Below are 16,882 nucleotides of genomic sequence, written 5' to 3'. Positions count from 1 at the left end.
TCCTGATGTCATAATCATTAGTCCTGCCATTCTCAAGATTCACCACTAGGTGGCCACGTTTCCTTTTCTTGCGCAGCAAAAAATGGGGGAAGGGCGCAGCACATTCTAGAAAGCAGGTTCTGAAGTGGTCCTTGGATTTATGACTCCGTCATCATCCCCAAACCATCTTTTCACACCCCAAATTTGAAAGGGAGGGGAAGGGCATTGGGGAAAGTACCTGAAAGGCTGTGAGAAATGAGATTAGGAGACACTAATGGATATCCCACCTGTCTGATCTGTCACCCCCACCATTTTCGCATCTCCACTCACAGTCTGGTGCCCACTCCCATTGCCACACACCTCCAGAAATCCACGCCATTTTCTTGTTCCTCTTTCCTCAAGCCTCTGGTCTACAGATGCTCACTGTGGCCTGTCAGAACACGCGAGACCTACCGCGCAGACAGGATACTTTGCCATCAAGCAGGAGCCTGTGAGAAGGGATGGCACCCAGGGCGCAGGGTACAAGGGTCCCTCTCCGGAAACTGATGAGCGCCCTGGTAGCCTAGGCAACTCACCACCCCCACCAGCTGAGCTGGCCCCAGAGATGGACACCCGCCCCGCACCCACACCCGCGGGCTCCCGCCCCCACACCTGCGGGCTCCCGCCCCCACACCCGCGGGCTTCCGACCCCCCCAACTCCCGCAGCAGCCTCCCCAGAACCAGTGGGCTATGGGGCGATCCCCTACCCCAATATCGCACCGTTATTTTTCCCGCACCTGCCTATTCCTTAATCTTTGCAGGGTCCAGACACCGTGGAGGGCGGGGCACGAGCGCTGGGAAGCCAAATGCTAGGCTGCCTACCCCTCCAGCCTCCAGACCATCACAGCCAGCCGCTCCAGCTGCCCCCTTGGTCCTCAGCCCGAGCGGGATTCCCGTTTCCTCCTCCCGCCTAGGATCTCCGGGAACCGCGCACCACTCCGGGGAGCCCCCGCGACCCGCTCGCTCCCACTGCACTGTCAGGGCCGGGCGGTGGTCCGCAGAGCGCAGCCGCCCCGAGCCCTCGACACACCCCCACTTGCCTGGCCAGGCGCAAGGCCCAGGTCTGCGGGCTTCCCCGCGTCCCCCATCTGCTTGTCTGCTCTGGGCTGTGCTCCGTCCTCCGCAGCTCTTCTCTCTCTGGTCTCTCGGGGCTTTGCACGCGAGTGGAATGGCAGAGACGCGTCCTGCCCCCACGCCTCTGCAGCAAACGGGCAGGGGCTGTTGCGCAGGATGCGGCAGGCACAGCTCGCCTCGAGGGTGTCGGGAAGGGGGCGGAGGGATATGGCGCACAGGCTTGACGCCCCCGCCTGGGCCCACCGTAGTTCCGACTCCCAGAGGGCGGGGCCACACGCAGCCCAGCTCCCCTGGGGAGGGGGTGGGTCGCACAGTGAGCTCCTGCAGCCCCCTGCTCACCCTAACCAGAGACCACCACCACTTTTCTGGTGCCACTCCAGGGTGGGGGATGCCTGAGAGCTAGGGTCTATGAGGGCTTTGGGGAGGGGGGACTACATGAAGGAGGGTGTCTGGAGTTGGGGAGCAGGAGGCAGCGGAGGGATACTGAGTGGGCCCCTAGGTACATCAGCACTTCAAAACGAGGCTGGATATTGCCTTCCCCTCCCTGCTTCCCCCCTCCACCCACTCATATGACGCCAGTGGAAGGGGGGGGGGGACTCAGTACTGCAGCCTGAGAGGGGACAGGTGACCTAGCAACAGACAGCCAGTAGGTTGTTCCTGTTGGTTCTCCCATGTTTTTTCTCACTGGTTCATGCAGCCATGAAGAGGAGGGGGGCTCTTCTGTCTCTAAGGGATCTGAAGTGGGGACTTCTGTTACATCTCCCCCTCCTCAACTACCCCATTCTAAAGGGAAGACCACACTATGCCTGGCCTCCTAAATCGACCACCGGTTTGCACCAACAGATAATTCTTTCTGTCGCAGTGTGTGTGTGTGTGTGTGTGTGTGTGTGTGTGTGTGTGTAGTGGTGTGGGGGGTGTGGTGTGTGTGTGTGGGGTGTGCGGGGGGGGTGGCGCATGCGCCTGTTAAAGTGTGCTTTCCATTCTACCTTTGTGGGGAAAACGCAGTTGCATTATGCACACACTGAAGCTGTTGGACTTGTCCATTTAGAAATTCATTTAAGCAGCTACCCAGTGTTTCACAGAGCAACAACCTGAAGTCCATACCCAGGATACATAAACATGTTATTTGGCCAAGGAGAATTGAGGTTCAGGTAGAACTAAGGTTGTTAACAGTGGAATTTAGCAAAAAATTATGCTAGATCATTGTAGCTATTGTAACTGCAAGGGTACTTAGGTATGACCGGCAAAGGCCTAAGAGTTTATGTCTCAGGAAAGCAGCACTGGTAAAGCAAAACAAAACTATTGTTGCCTTTGAAGAGGGAAAGAAGCCAGAACCCATGGAATGCAGGTTGTCCGCAGAAGCTATAAAAGATATTCTTCCATAGACATCCCTGAAAGAAAGGAGCTGTTTGATTTAGTATAGTAAGGCCCTTTCTGCATCCAAGGCTATATAATATTGTCTGTCTCATTTTAAGCCACTAAATTTATAGTGATTTTGATAGCAGGAACAAAATATATACGCCATCCTTATTCATAATGTCCCACACCCCCCTCCCCTTAACTGCCTTTACTGCACATCAATGTCCTGGAAGAATTCACATTGTGTCTGACTTTTCACGGGCATTAACACCAATCCTGTTTCACAAATATAACTAAAATAACCCCAGTACAAAATTGGCTCACATAGGTGGAGGTTTATTGTTCTTTCTTGTTGCTGTGGTGCTCCTGAGAATTGAACTCAAGTTCTTGAGCATGCTAGACAAGCAATCTGCCAGTGAGTTCTATCCATAGCACTGCTTAAACATTGTACTGGGAAATGGGTCTCAGCAAGTTGCCCAGGCTGACCTTAGGTTTACCATGCAGCCCAAGCTGTCCTCAGACTTACAATTCTGTTTCAGATGTCAGAGGGGATTATATGTGTGAGCAACCATGCCCCTAACCCCAAGTACCAGTATCTTTTTACTTACTGATAGGATTGGTTCTAGCAATAGTTGAAAAATCTGTTGGATAATCTCCTGTCAATTCATTTACAAACTAAAGCCATTGAATGGCTAACAATTATTGATCTTAAAAGGGCCCTATGGAAAGCCTTTTATGTATTGATCTATTGATTCAATATCATCTTGAACTAAGATGCTGACCTATATTATGAGTGCTAGACATGATTTACTTCCTTCAAAAATGCATTCAAGTCCAACGTCCAACAATGACTATTGTTCTACCATCCAGCATCTTTATTTTCTGTGCAACCTGGACTTGTCTCTGAAATATAAAATTCAGAAACAAGTTACAAGCATTAACCCTGGGACAAAGAGGCAGCTGTGCTCCCTTCCAGCACCTCACTCACTTTTCTCTTCCTCGTCTCCTTTGCCTCTCGTATTTGCTCATGAACTTGCACAGTGGCATATTTACTGCCATTATGGCTCACAGTATCTCCTCTTGGACCTCTCAAGGAACTGCTTCTAAAGACTGAGGTCAACTTGCTGCTCTACTGACCTCCATGTCCCTCAGTTAAGCCTTCTTTAACAAACTTTCTTTCAGATTAGATTGGGCCAAGTTCTGTGTGTTCTTAAAATGGATTTTTCTTTACCTGGACTGCAGAAGCTTCATGCTACAGTTAGAATTATGGATATTCCCCAAAAGTCTGTGTATCCCTTTTCATTTATCTTGATAGGTGGGCACTGAGAAGTTTTGTTCTGCTGTGTGTGTGTGTGTGTGTGTGCCATGATCTTGCTGCAGTCACTGGATCATGGACTAACCCCCCCCAAAAAAAATGTGAGCCAAAATCCCTTTTCTCTTTATAAGTTGATTACCATAGGCACTTTCTTTATACTGATGAACAGCTAATCTATTGTACGCAGGAAATTGAATCTCTCCAGTCAAGGCAAAGTAAATAAAATTGGGTGAAATACCCCCAAAATATGTATTTCTAATGTGGGAAAGAGATGCGCTGGGCAGTATCTTGGACTGTTTCTACTACTTGAGATGGTACATTTACAGAATTGGGAGAGGCCACATCTAAGAATATTTTCAGGTTATATCAAATCAGGTTATATACATACCTATAACCCCAGAACTTGGGGAAGAGGGCAGAGTCAGTAGAATCACCACAAGTTCAATGTTCAAGACCAGTCTGACCAGCCAAGGTTACATAGTACGATTTTCTATCTTAAAATAACAGAAAGACAGAGAAGGAGAATAAGAAGAAAAATGGTGTGAATTGGGAAAACAGAGCTAGGAACAATATCCTTAGGCCATGGTTTATCTTCAGGAAGTACAGCTGCTCTAACGGCAACACTGTAATTAGGAATTTTCTTTGTCCTGTGTTCAGCACATGTCCTCCACTATACATTTGTCATAACAAAGGCATGTTTCTAAGTGATTTCAGAAGCAATTATTTCCAAATAAACTCTAAAGCACATCACTGTGTTACTGACATAAGGACAAAGTGTGTCCTACACAAAGGAAAACATCCTATTATCCAACATGGCTTAAAGTTTTGGCTATTACTTAGTTTTGACACCATCTAGATTCTGTATAGGGTGTTGTTTGGGGAAATGCAAGGGAACAGATTGAGACACTTAAGCGCCTGGTAATATAAAGCTAAGAATGGCAGCAGCAGCTGCAAGAACCAAGGCAAAAATCACTGAAATTCTGAACATGGGAAATACTCCTTTAAACGTTTACAATTATAGGAGCTGAGGAGGGGAGTTAACCAGCTTTGTGTGGACAAGAAATTGTAAATGCACACATTTAAAGAAAGTAATATAAATGAATGGAATGCCAAACTTTGCGTCTCAAAATATAAAGTGTGAGAAATCAGTCCATATTCCTGTTTTGTTTTTGTGTTTTTTTCCAGGGGGGAGGGGTGGGTGTTTCTTATTACCTAACCTCATCATGACCTCATCATGACCTCCATTAGTCCAGAAAAATGGGGAAAGGCAGAAAGATAGAAGTAATTCTCTTTCTTAAATCCTTGCTTAGGAAATGCTCACACCATTTCCACCCACTTTCCTAGTACTACCCTTCCCAACTTCATGTCACATATATCATATTTCCCTCTTTTCAGTTCTCCCTAAGCCTTTCATTTTTCTCATGTTCACCCTTCTAGTTTCTTGTCCTCCACACATACTCTCTCCAAACGTATATACGTACAAAGAAAGAAACTGAAATCTGGAATCCACACAGTAGCAAAAATATTCAGTATTTGTCTTGAAATAATCCAATTTTAAAAGACAACGTGTAGGCCAGCAAAGAATCAGGAAGTAGGACACCTGCTCACCCTTAGGCTGCAGGACTTAGGTTCAGTACTTGCAAGCCACCTGGTGGAGGGAGATCACCAATTATGACAAGCTGGGCTCTAATCTTCACTGAAAAAGAATGGCCCCTACAGGCGCAGGTGTTTGAATGCTTAGGGAGTGGCACTGTTTGAAAGGATTAGGAAGTGTGTCCTTGTTGAAGGAAGTATGTCACTGGGTGAGCTTTGAGGATTCGGAAAGCCAAACCAGGCCCAGTGGCTCTCTTCCTGCTGCTGGTGGATCTGGATCTAGAACTCTCTCCTACTTTCCAGCATCTTGTCTGCCCATGTGTCACCATGCTCTCTGCCATGATGATAATGGAGTAAACCTAATAAACTGTAAGTTAACCGCAATCAAAGATTTTCCTTTACAAAAGTTGCCATGCTCATGGTGTCTCTTCCCAGCAAGAACACCAAGACATTCACATATCTGTCATAGAAGGGTTCTCTCTCTCTCTCTCTCTCTCTCTCTCTCTCTCTCTCTCACACACACGCACACGCACACGCACACGCACATGCACATATGCACGCACACACACACAAAGACAATATGCTATTTGAATCCAATTATATGACATATTGAAATGGTAAAACTATGGAGACAGAAACAAGTTAGTGCTTAAGGTTGGAGGTGTTGGAAGTCAGTAGAGTGCTTGCTAGCATGCAAACATGCAAGACATCCTCAGTTCAAGTCCCAATACTTCAAGAGACTAGTTTTCCAGGCATGGTAATGCATGTCTGTAATACCAGCAGGAGCAGAAGGATCACTCCAAATTCTAGGCCAGCTTGGCCTACAAAGCAATTTCCATGCTAGCCATGTCTAGGTAATTAGGACTTGTCTCAAAACAATGTACAAATTAAGTGGTTTCCAGGGTTGAGTTAGAGAAAGAGACAGAAGTATTTTAGATAGAGCAGTGAAATATTTTGCATGATATTATGATGGCAGACACATGTCACTATATTATATATCTGAGTCCCAATATAAATTCATGAGTAAGTCCCGAGATAAAGAGTAGAGTTTGTGTGATGATGCTGTGTCAACATAGATTCATCAGTTGTAACAAATGCACCACCTGCAGAACTGTTGTTGGCAGTTGTGGAAGAATATGCACAGAGATACAAGGTATATGGATATTTCCATTCTTTCCATTAACTTCCAATATGAATATAAAACTTGTCTTAAAAATAATTTTGAAATAGCCTCCTCTCTATCAAAATAGTCCCATCAGTATTGAAACATGTTATGCTGTCTCCCATTTTGAAAATAAAACTCCCCTATGCCCATACCATTCCATAGCTAGTGTCCCATTCCTCCTCTTTTGGTACAAATAAGCTAGCATAGGTGTCTGTACTGAACGTCCTGATGCGATCTTTTTTCTTTTGAAACCACTCCACTCCTTAATCTCCAACATCCAATGACATTTCACTACTTCACTATAGTTTCTTTCATCTCGACTGCCAATGGTCTTTATGTTGGGAAAGTGAAAAGGTTTCTGGACCTATCATCATAGAGGTCATATAATTTATCATCTGAATCATGACTCTAATGAGTGTAAAAAGTGTATTGTCAATCAAGTCTTGCGAAACCAACATAAACTAGGATTGTCCTGAAAAACTAAAGTTATTTGGCCTCTTTACTAATCACTTGTGTTGAGTGTCATTGACATTGCATCTTTGAAACACCTTTATTTAATTTCCAAGAGAGCTAAGGTTTCTCATACATTTCTATCTTATTGGCTACTGCTCACCACACCAGCTTCTTAGCTTTCTTTGGCTTTGCTAGTTCATTCACATCTTATGTATTGCAACACTGAAATGTCCCTAAGTTCGTTCTTTGAATGTCTTCCCTTAGTGCCCAACATCATTTATATTCCTTAGTCATCACATCCATTCTTATAGCTTTAAACATTCTGTCTTTACTTTGGTGCTTCCTAAATTTATATACCTAGTTTGGATCTCTCTCAAAAATCTGAGAAGCATATGTCCAATTGCTCACTTTCAATCTACATGTAGATAGCTAAAAGGCACCTCAAACTCAGTAAGTTCTGAACTGAGCCCCTGGTCTCCTCTGAACATCTGTTCCTGCCAATCTTCACCCATATCACTAAGGGTTCTTTATTCAGAGCCACTCAGCATCTGAATTACTGATTTCCCTTTCTACTTTATGTTCAATCCACTTACGAAAGCCATTTGCTTTACCTCCAAAACACATATAAAAATTGCCTACTACCACCATTATACACAACCAACTCCTCATCCAAAACTACTATCATCAATGTGTGGGGCACTGTTGTTTTATAATTTACAAGTAAGTCTCTGAATTTCCATTCATGTTTCCCTAAAGTACATTATTTTTTTTTCACACAGTAGCAAGGATCATTCATTAAAAAATGTATGTCAGATTACAGTGATCCATTTGTCAAAACCTTTTAATGGTTTTCAACAAACCTCAGAACAAAATCCCAACTCCTTTTCACAGTGAGTCTCTACCTCACATGAGTTGTCTCTCATCTCACACACTAAAATAAGCTCTGTTCACTGTTTCTTTGCTGTATTCATTTTTTTCTATAGTGCTGGGGACTGAATCCAAAGTTTTATACATGGTAAGTAGTCAGCTCTACCATTCGCCAGCCACACCAGTAAATACAACTCTCTATTTTAGCCACACCAACTATGTTCCTGTTTTTAAAAGCAACCCAAGAAATCCATTTGTTCCTTCTCAGGCTTAGATTACTCTACCACACAGAGTCCTGTCTCACTCCTTCATTTCATCTCATGCATTTTACTTATAGAGAACTTCTCTGACTATCTCATCTAAAATAATATTCCTACATTCTAACACTCACTAGCCTCATACACAATGATTTATTCCTATCAGTTATCACCATCTATTCAGTTTTCTCTTATATATTACATCCCAGCTGCAGCCTCCTCTCCACCCACTCCTCTCAGTTCTCCCTTCAGATCTACTGCTCCTCGATTTCCCTTCAGACAAGAGCAGGCTCTCCAGGGATACATCGAGGGTGTCCCAGCATGGAGGCCCAGAGAGGCCATTGCATGAAGCTGTAAAGGTGAGGACTGGATTTCACTGGCGGCCACAGGATGTTGGGGATGAGATGCCAGAGTCATGGATACTTGTCAAGGAGAGCTGCTAACAGGGCGTGGAACCAGGTCTAGAGAGAGAAGTGTGTTGCACTAACAAAGATGATGGAGTTGAAGATCTGAAGACTGTTTTGACATCGGACATGGAGACACAGAGTGGAGTTTGTCCTGCTGAGTTTTGGTCTTACATTGGTCTGGTATTTTCTCACTATTCCCCCCTTTCTTCCCTTTTGGAATGGTAATGTATATTGTGTGTCATTGTATGTTGAAAGCATGTGATCTGCTTGTTCATTTTGATTTCATAGGAAGTTACAGCTAAGAGATTGCCATGAGTATCAGAGAGTTTGAACTTTGGACTTTTAAATAGTATTGAGACTGTTACAGACTATGGGGACTTTTGAAGTTGGACTGAATAGATATTTGCATTATGATATGGTGATGTAGGTGGGTCTTCTATCTATCTGTTGATTTCACTGGTTAATTAATAAAGAAAACTGCTTACCCTGATATGTCAGAACATAGGTAGGCAGGGAAGACAGAACAGAATGCTGGGAATAAGGCAATGAGGCAGACGCCATACCTCTCCTCTCTAAGATGGACACAGGTTAGAATCTTCCTAGTAAGCCACCACCTCGTGGTGCTACACACCTTAATAGAAATGGGTTAATCAAGATGTGAGAGTTAGCCAATAAGAGGCTACAGATAATGGGCCAGGCAGTGTTTAAATGAATACAATTTGTGTGTTGTTATTTCAGTTGTAAAGCTAGCCATGCAGGAGCCAGGCAGGAACGCAGCCCTCAGTTCCTTCTACAATTGGCGCTCCAACATGATGGACTAAATCCACTTAAAAACCTGAGAGGACTTTAAAAAAAGGGAGTGAGAGTTTAACACAGCTGTTTGCTAGGATGTGCGATAGAGAGATTTCCTGTTTCAGCAATAGTGGCAGAAAAAAAGCCGAGTCGTTTTTAAAACGTGGCTTCCTGGGGCTGTGCCGCCAGTGCAAACTCTGGCTTTAAAGCATTTCAATGGCTTTTATGAGACTGGATGTGTGTATGACTGCTCGGGATCAGGAAGAAAGTACTCTGAGACCATGCCTGCGCTCCCCGCCTGGGCAGACTGTGGGATCAGGCTTAGGCAGACAGGAGAGCATGGCAGATTCCTGCCACCACAGAGAGAGATGTTTCCAGGCTGTGCAGTGCTCTGCCTGTCAGATTTGGCTGTAACTTGGATGAAAAGAGTTTCTGTGCCACAAGCTTGGTCTCAGAATTAAAGTGCTGAGTGCGGCTCCTACCTGGCAGCTCCAGAGCTAGTAGAAAACGGTATGTCCTCCATTTTGAAATTGGAGAGAGGTGGAGCCAACATCCAGAGCAGCCCTCGGCTCTACAACTCAGAGGCACAACTGATTCAGTCACAAGCGGCTCCGCCCACAGTACCTGTTTTTGACCTAGGAATGTCACAGCTTAGATTCTTAAGTGCTTAGTGATTTAAAACTGCAAAACAAAAATGCTCCTGGATAGTAAAAAAAAATTACAGATTCAAAATAGGACAGATTCAGACATAAAAGACCTCTAAGTGGATCACAATGTTGGATGAGTGTATGTAGGCTTGGGAGAGAGAAGAAAAAGAATATAGAGAATAAAGTTAATGTCTTTAAGAAAAAGTGTAGCCGGGCCGTGGTGGCGCACGCCTTTAATCCCAGCACTCGGGAGGGAGAGGCAGGCGGATCTCTGTGAGTTCGAGACCAGCCTGGTCTACAAGAGCTAGTTCCAGGACAGGCTCCAAAACCACAGAGAAACCCTGTCTCGAAAAACTAAAAAAAAAAAAGTGTAAAGTCTTTAAAGAGACAGAATAAAGACAGACTAAAAGAAAAAAGAAAAATAAGCTACCTAAAAATGGAAAATTCACAGAGAGTTTGGATTCTGTATATTGTATTTTCTTTGAACTTTTTGACTGTGAAGGAGCTAAATGCAGAGAGACATTTCATTAAATGGGCTGCTAAGCTGAACCTGCATGTATGTTCTAAAGGTATCATGACTTCCAAATTTGGGTCTAAGGATATGATGCTTTGGAGAGGGTCTTCTTTTGTTTTCACAGAGGATGAGACCCTGTGGGTTGCTTCTATCCCAATATGGTATGATAGACCACGCCCTCCTGAAAGGTTGCTGTGAACACCTTCAAAAAACTACTTCACTCAACTGCCAACTGAGATAAACCGGGCACACAGGTTACACATTGAAAGATCTGATTATCAGAGCCCCCATTCAGCACGAAGCAGTTCGGAGTAAAATAACTGTACCCATATTCCCAAATATTGTTTATAAATGTTCTTTTACATTTAAAGGGGGAAATGATATAGATATTAATAATTTACATTGGTATAAATTTTACTCTATTGATATAAGTTTAAGGTCAATTTTGTTATATGTATATATGTTTATGCTCTTGATTGAGGTATTGTGATTGTGTAGTTCATTTAAAAATGTAATGTATAATTAGGAAATATAAGTTGTTAATGGATAATCATCAATAATAAGCTCGTAGTCATGTTAGTTAGATTTTCTAGATATATAGAGATATATTTTAGTTAGATAGGCATTCTTCATATCATTCAAAGACTACAGAATGTGGCATTTAATGTTTTAATAATTTAGGGCTTTTCATGACAATGAGACATGTCTGTTCCTGACAGCACCAATCTACTTCAAGAGGAAGATGGAGCCGGGCGGTGGTGGTGCACGCCTTTAATCCCAGCACTCAGGAGGCAGAGGCAGGTGGATCTCTGTGAGTTCGAGGCCAGCCTGATCTACAAGAGCTAGTTTCAGGACAGGAACCAAAAGCTACGGAGAAACCCTGTCTCGAAAAATACAAAAAAAAAAAAAAGAGGAAGATGGAAATGGAAGAGGCTCCTTATGGAGTTGTTTAGCCATTTGGGCAAGAAACTGCCCTTGCCTGGACTGTTGGATAAACTGGACACAAAGAACCCGCAGAAAGAGGACTGCTGAACTTGCCTAAAGGTGAGATGATCTTTCAGGGTTCCTGACTCATTAAAGAGTCTGTGAGACATTCTGCAGGACACAGAAAAAGATGACTGAACTGTCTTTGAATTTTCCTGCTTCATGGAAATGTCTGCTGGAAACTATGGACCTGTAGGCTGAAGATGGATGCCCCAATGGTACAAAAGAACTTTGGGTGACTGTCCAGGCACCGAGTTGTCTCTATTATTTCTAGAGTTTTGGAAGTTGCTTACTTCTTGTTTGCTTAGGTAATATATCCTTCTGGAGTCTTTGATGAAGTTGAAGAATGGTTAGTTATAGTTTTCCTTAGTTATGATAAAAGATAAAATATAAATATTGTAACTGTAATTCTTGCTTGATAACTGTTTTGTTATATGTAATTTTACTATGTTAAAGTAAAAGCCTTTCGTTTTTGTTTAAACAGAAAAAGGGGAAATGATATAGGTGGGTCTTCTGTCTATGTGTTGCTTTCATTGGTTAATTAATAAAGAAATTGCTTGGCCTGATAGGTCAGAACATAGGTGGGTAGAGTAGACAGAACAGAATGCTGGGAAGAAGGAAAGTGAGTCAGATGCCATAGCTCTCCACTCTGAGATGGATGCAGGTTAGAATCTTCCTGGTAAGCCACCATCTTGTGGTGCTACACACATTAATAGAAATGGGTTAATCAGGATGTGAGAGTTAGCCAGTAAGAGGCTAGAGCTAATGGGCCAAGCAGTGTTTAAATGAATACAATTTGTGTGTTGTTATTTTGGGGCATAAGCTAGCCAGGTGGCTGGGAGTCGGGTGGCAGGAACACAGCCTGCAGCTCCTTCTACAATATGGCTACAAGCTTACGGGAGCCAGGAATGGAATGTCGTAGTTTGAATAGGAATGGCCTCTGTAGGCTTATATGATTGAAAGCTTGGTCATTAGGGAGTGCAGCTACATAAGAGGGAATAGGAGTTGGAGGGAGTGTGGAGTGGGTGTGGCCTTGTTATTAAAGTTTGTCATTGGTAAGGGTGGGCTTTGAAGTTTGATTGCCAGGTCCAGTGACAATCACTCCTCCTGAAGTCTGTGGATCTGGATGGAGAAGTCTCATCTCTCCAGCATGTCAGCATATATGCTGCCATGCTCCCTGCCATGAAGAAAATGGACTAAACCTGTGAAGCTGCAAGCAAGCCCTAATCAAATACTTTCTTTTATAAGAACTGCTGTGGTCATGCTGTCTCTTCACAGCAATAGAACACTGCCTAGACATATTAGGTACTTGTTGCAATAAAAGATCATCAGAACAGCATTTTCCCACATCAGAATCTAGAGCAATATGCCTTTCTCTAACTATTGTCATTTAGTGTTTTTCTTTCCCATCTTCAATACACAGATATAGTCTTTTTAATATCAAGTAGCTGTTTCCAGAAGCCATAAGATATGTATAGTCATAAATACTACACAAGCTACAGTTGAGGCACCCAGACAAACAAAAGATGTTGATTTTAAAAGTATTACAACACTCCATTCATGCTCCTCTGAAACCCCAATGAGGAAGAAAGCCTTATTGGGATTCTGTTAGGTGACAACTAAACTTTCCCATCATGGATCATGAATCCAATGTATGCATCTCAGGATTAAATTTCTGGTTAATTGAGCTAATCACTGAAGGAAAACAACACCAACCTGCCTTAGCCTACGTGCCTCAGATTGGCAAAAGATTCCTATGGGGCAGTCTGGGTCCTCACGATCCAGCCCACCTGAAGCATCCACAGGCCTGCCCAGGAGGGGCCATTATGATGAGCAAGCATGTGGTGGAGAAACGGGAGAGAAAGAGAGGCAGAATGGTTCATACTCTGTGGTAAGAGGCAGGTCTAAAGAAGCCAGGATTGTGAGAAATCGGCTGATGCTGATGGCCTGCTTGCCACTTGGGACCAGAGTGATGCCCGGGCCTGAGCTGCTGCCTACAGTCATATCTGGGTCTCTGACAGCCAAGGTCTATGCTGACATCCATGACCCATGTTGATACACCAAGGCCACGGGGATGCCCCAGGGTCTGGGCCACCACCTGGATCATTTTGGGGTCATGATACTACTAGGGCCATCTTGATCTGAGTGGTCTGTGTTGCCACTGTGAGGGGGGCACAGGATGACATGGGTTGATATACATGCCTCTGGCTCCTGATCCCACTGAAGGCCATGCAAATACTTGGGGTCTGGGCCATTATCTGGGGCCATGCTGGTGTCCAAGGGTCACACCAATCTGAGTGACCTACACTGCCACCTGAGGCCATGTCTGAGCCCATGGTCCAGCGGCAGCCAAGGTCTGGGTTGATGTCTATAGCTACTGTTGCCATGTGCGGCTGTGTGATGCCTGGGGTCTGGACAGCCACCTGAGATCATGCTGGTGTCTGAGGGCCTTGCTGCCGCTGGGGCCTTACTGATATGGGTGGCCTGTGCTGCCACTGGAGCCATGGTGACATCCGGGCCAAAGGTCCCGGATATATGGGTCCATGTTCTTGCTGAAGGTGGGGTCTGTGACGATGTCCATGGCCCATGTTACCACAGGGGTTAATAAGAAGCATTCCTGTTGAAATCTGAGAGGCCTGCTGAGCTGGTTCAGTCTCACAGGCCCTGCCCCTCCCTAGACCCTGCAGCAGGAGAGCTGCCTTCCCCCAACCCCAGAGCTGGCCCCTGGCACTACACTTGGGAGAGCCAGATGGCCCCACCCTTCACCAAAGGCATGGATCTTGAAGAGGTGGCTCTGCCCCTCACCTGAGGGAGGCACTCTCAGTGGTGTGACTGACCAGATCAGCTACCACCCAGACCCACATCCTGGGCCTTGGGTTGTTGGGTTGCCCCCCCCCTCCAGCATCTACCCCATCTGTGACCTGCTGGAGTGCACAAAGGAACTAGTCCTGCAGGGCAATAACAACAGGATCTCCATGACTCAGGGCAAGAACAGGATATCCAAGAGGAGTTTTGGTGAGGGTCCAGTGATTATGGTTTTCCAGGGACCTGGAACCAGACCAATGACTCATTGCAATGCACATTTTGTGGGTGGGGCTGACTGAAGAAAAGGGTGTACTGCGTGGCACGTCACAGCTCCCAATGCCACTAGGATGAAGGAAGAGGGTTGGAAAGACAGAGGAGCAAGGTGAAGATTTTGTTGTTTTGTTTTTAATTTGGAGGGGTCCTGCTGCAGGGGTAGGGGATGCATATGGAGGGACTGGGAAGTGAGTGGGATTGGGATGCATGATGTGAAATTCACAAAGGATCAATAAAGAAGTATGTTTTCAAAAATCTACAGATGGAAGACTTTGTATGCTTACCATAACACTTCATCTGAGAAAGCTATTGAATGGGTTTTCTCCAAAATACTCATTGCTGTGACAAAACAATTATGTGCAAACTTCAAGGCCTCTAATTAGCAGTTAAGAGTCTATACAAAGAGATGTCACTACCTGACTAAATGTTCGAGAGATGGAATTCCCAGAGTTTATTACACAAAAGAGTAATAACACAGGCTCCTCTTCCTTGTGTGTCAGCTTCATTTCTTTGTTCTGGGCCTCACCTTCCCACAGCCCAGGTGTCTAAGGGATCTATTCAACAAGTTCCTCAAAGACACATTGAAGAGTCACAAGTTTTTAGCCTCACCTCTATAAATAACATGGAATGCTTTTATGCAGATTTCAGGCCTTCATTTCTATCCAAGATTTTTTTATTAATTTTATTCCCAACCTGCATGTCAACAATATCATTTTGTGTATCCAACTACCCACTTTAACGAAGGTGTCTTTTCTTGTGATGTCATGCACTAATATAACACCTTGTGTACCACAATAATAGCCGGGAGTCAATGTTCTAAACCTCTAGTGGCTAGCAGTTTCCCATGTTGTAAATTTAGCCTTATTTCTATCTACTGAAATGGTCTTTCACTTCAATGTCAACACCTATTGTTGCTACAGGTTCTGGATCAGAAGTATCATCTGTGAGGTTCAGTACCAGGCTGGATTTGCCCACCCAACTCTTGCCAATGGTGAGGGTCTTCAGAGTGATCAGTGTTCAATGTGCACTCATTCCTGTCTGACCCCAGCTAGGCTCCTGTGCTCAGCCCTTCATGAGGAGGATGGTCCATGCCTGCACTGATGCTTTCTTTTTTAGATTTAAATTGGTTCAGAGCAATCTACTCACTTTTCTCTATTTGTATTGGTATGTATTTCAATTAAAATGGAAGGGACAAAAAGAGAGCATGATACTTTCACTAATTATACATCCAGTTTATTTTCAATTCACACTTGATGAAAATGTTGGGATTTAGTTTGGGGCTCCTTTTTTGTTTTTGTTTTTTTTTACTTTTTAGACAGTGTCTCCCTGTGGAATTAGTCTGGTTCAAAGTGATGGTCCTCATGCCTCAGTTTCACAAGTGCTAGGAATGCACTGTATATGAACAGGTCTGGCTTGTTTATTTCATAGACAAAAATCCTAATGTATTATCATATACAACATTTTACTTTGAGGTATGTATACATTGTGGAATGGTTAAATTCAGTTAGTCTTCAAAAACTTGTCTTTTTCTGATTAGAACCAGACATAGATCTCATTCTTTTTTAGCATTTTTCCAAGTATACAATATTATTATTAGCTATAGTTACCATGAGGAACAACTGATCCCTTGAACTTATTTTTCCTATCTAACCAAATATTTATAACTTTTGACCAAGTACTTGTAGCCATCCTTCTACTCCTTCTGTGAATTTAGCTCTTTTACATTCTACATAAGAGTGGGAGCATACATTATCCATCTTCCTTTGCCTGCTTGTTTCCTCCAGGTTCACACATAACATCCTCCAGCCTCAGCCACATTGTCTCAAATGGAAGGATTCTTTCCTCACAAAATAGTGAAGAGAATTTCTCTGTTCATGAGTTGTTAGACTACATTTGTTTCTAAATCTGAACTTCACTGCGCAGCGCTGCACTGAGTATTGAAGTGCAGATATCTTTGTAGCATACTGCTTTCATTTCCTTTGGATATTGTTGTCTAGCAATTCCTCTGGGATTAAACTGCCCAACTTGAAGGAAAGCTCCTTAAGACATGGGAATTTTAAAGGAGGTGAAACAACTGTATGTTCTAAGGCGGGTATGGGAATCATCCTGTCCTTCAGCGAAGCTCCCAGAGCACAGGAAGAACACAATTTAGACGACCTGGGAAGTCCCTGATACAAGGCAGACTCGCTAGTTCTCAGCCCCATTCCCAAGCATATACAAGCTGGAAGGACTACTGAGAGACCCTCTCAGACCAGACAAGTCACTTAAAAGACACAGAGAAGTCGAGCTGCCTGGAAGAGGCAGACCAGCCATGGTGCTTGGAAGACTCAAAGAACAGCCAGATTGCTTTGAAGAAGGT

General features: G+C 44.0%; 1 pseudogene; it reads right to left on the bottom strand.

Annotated features, from left to right (window-relative positions):
• Positions 1-14,909: 14,909 nt before the first annotated feature.
• Positions 14,910-15,540, bottom strand: LOC121437106 (annotated as a pseudogene).
• Positions 15,541-16,882: the final 1,342 nt, after the last annotated feature.

This window comes from Microtus oregoni, unplaced genomic scaffold (genome assembly GCF_018167655.1).
Source record: "Microtus oregoni isolate MIOR12 unplaced genomic scaffold, Mior012 000050F_ref0000143, whole genome shotgun sequence".
Lineage (NCBI taxonomy): Eukaryota > Metazoa > Chordata > Mammalia > Rodentia > Cricetidae > Microtus > Microtus oregoni.
This window is presented reverse-complemented; position numbering and strand designations above follow the sequence as displayed.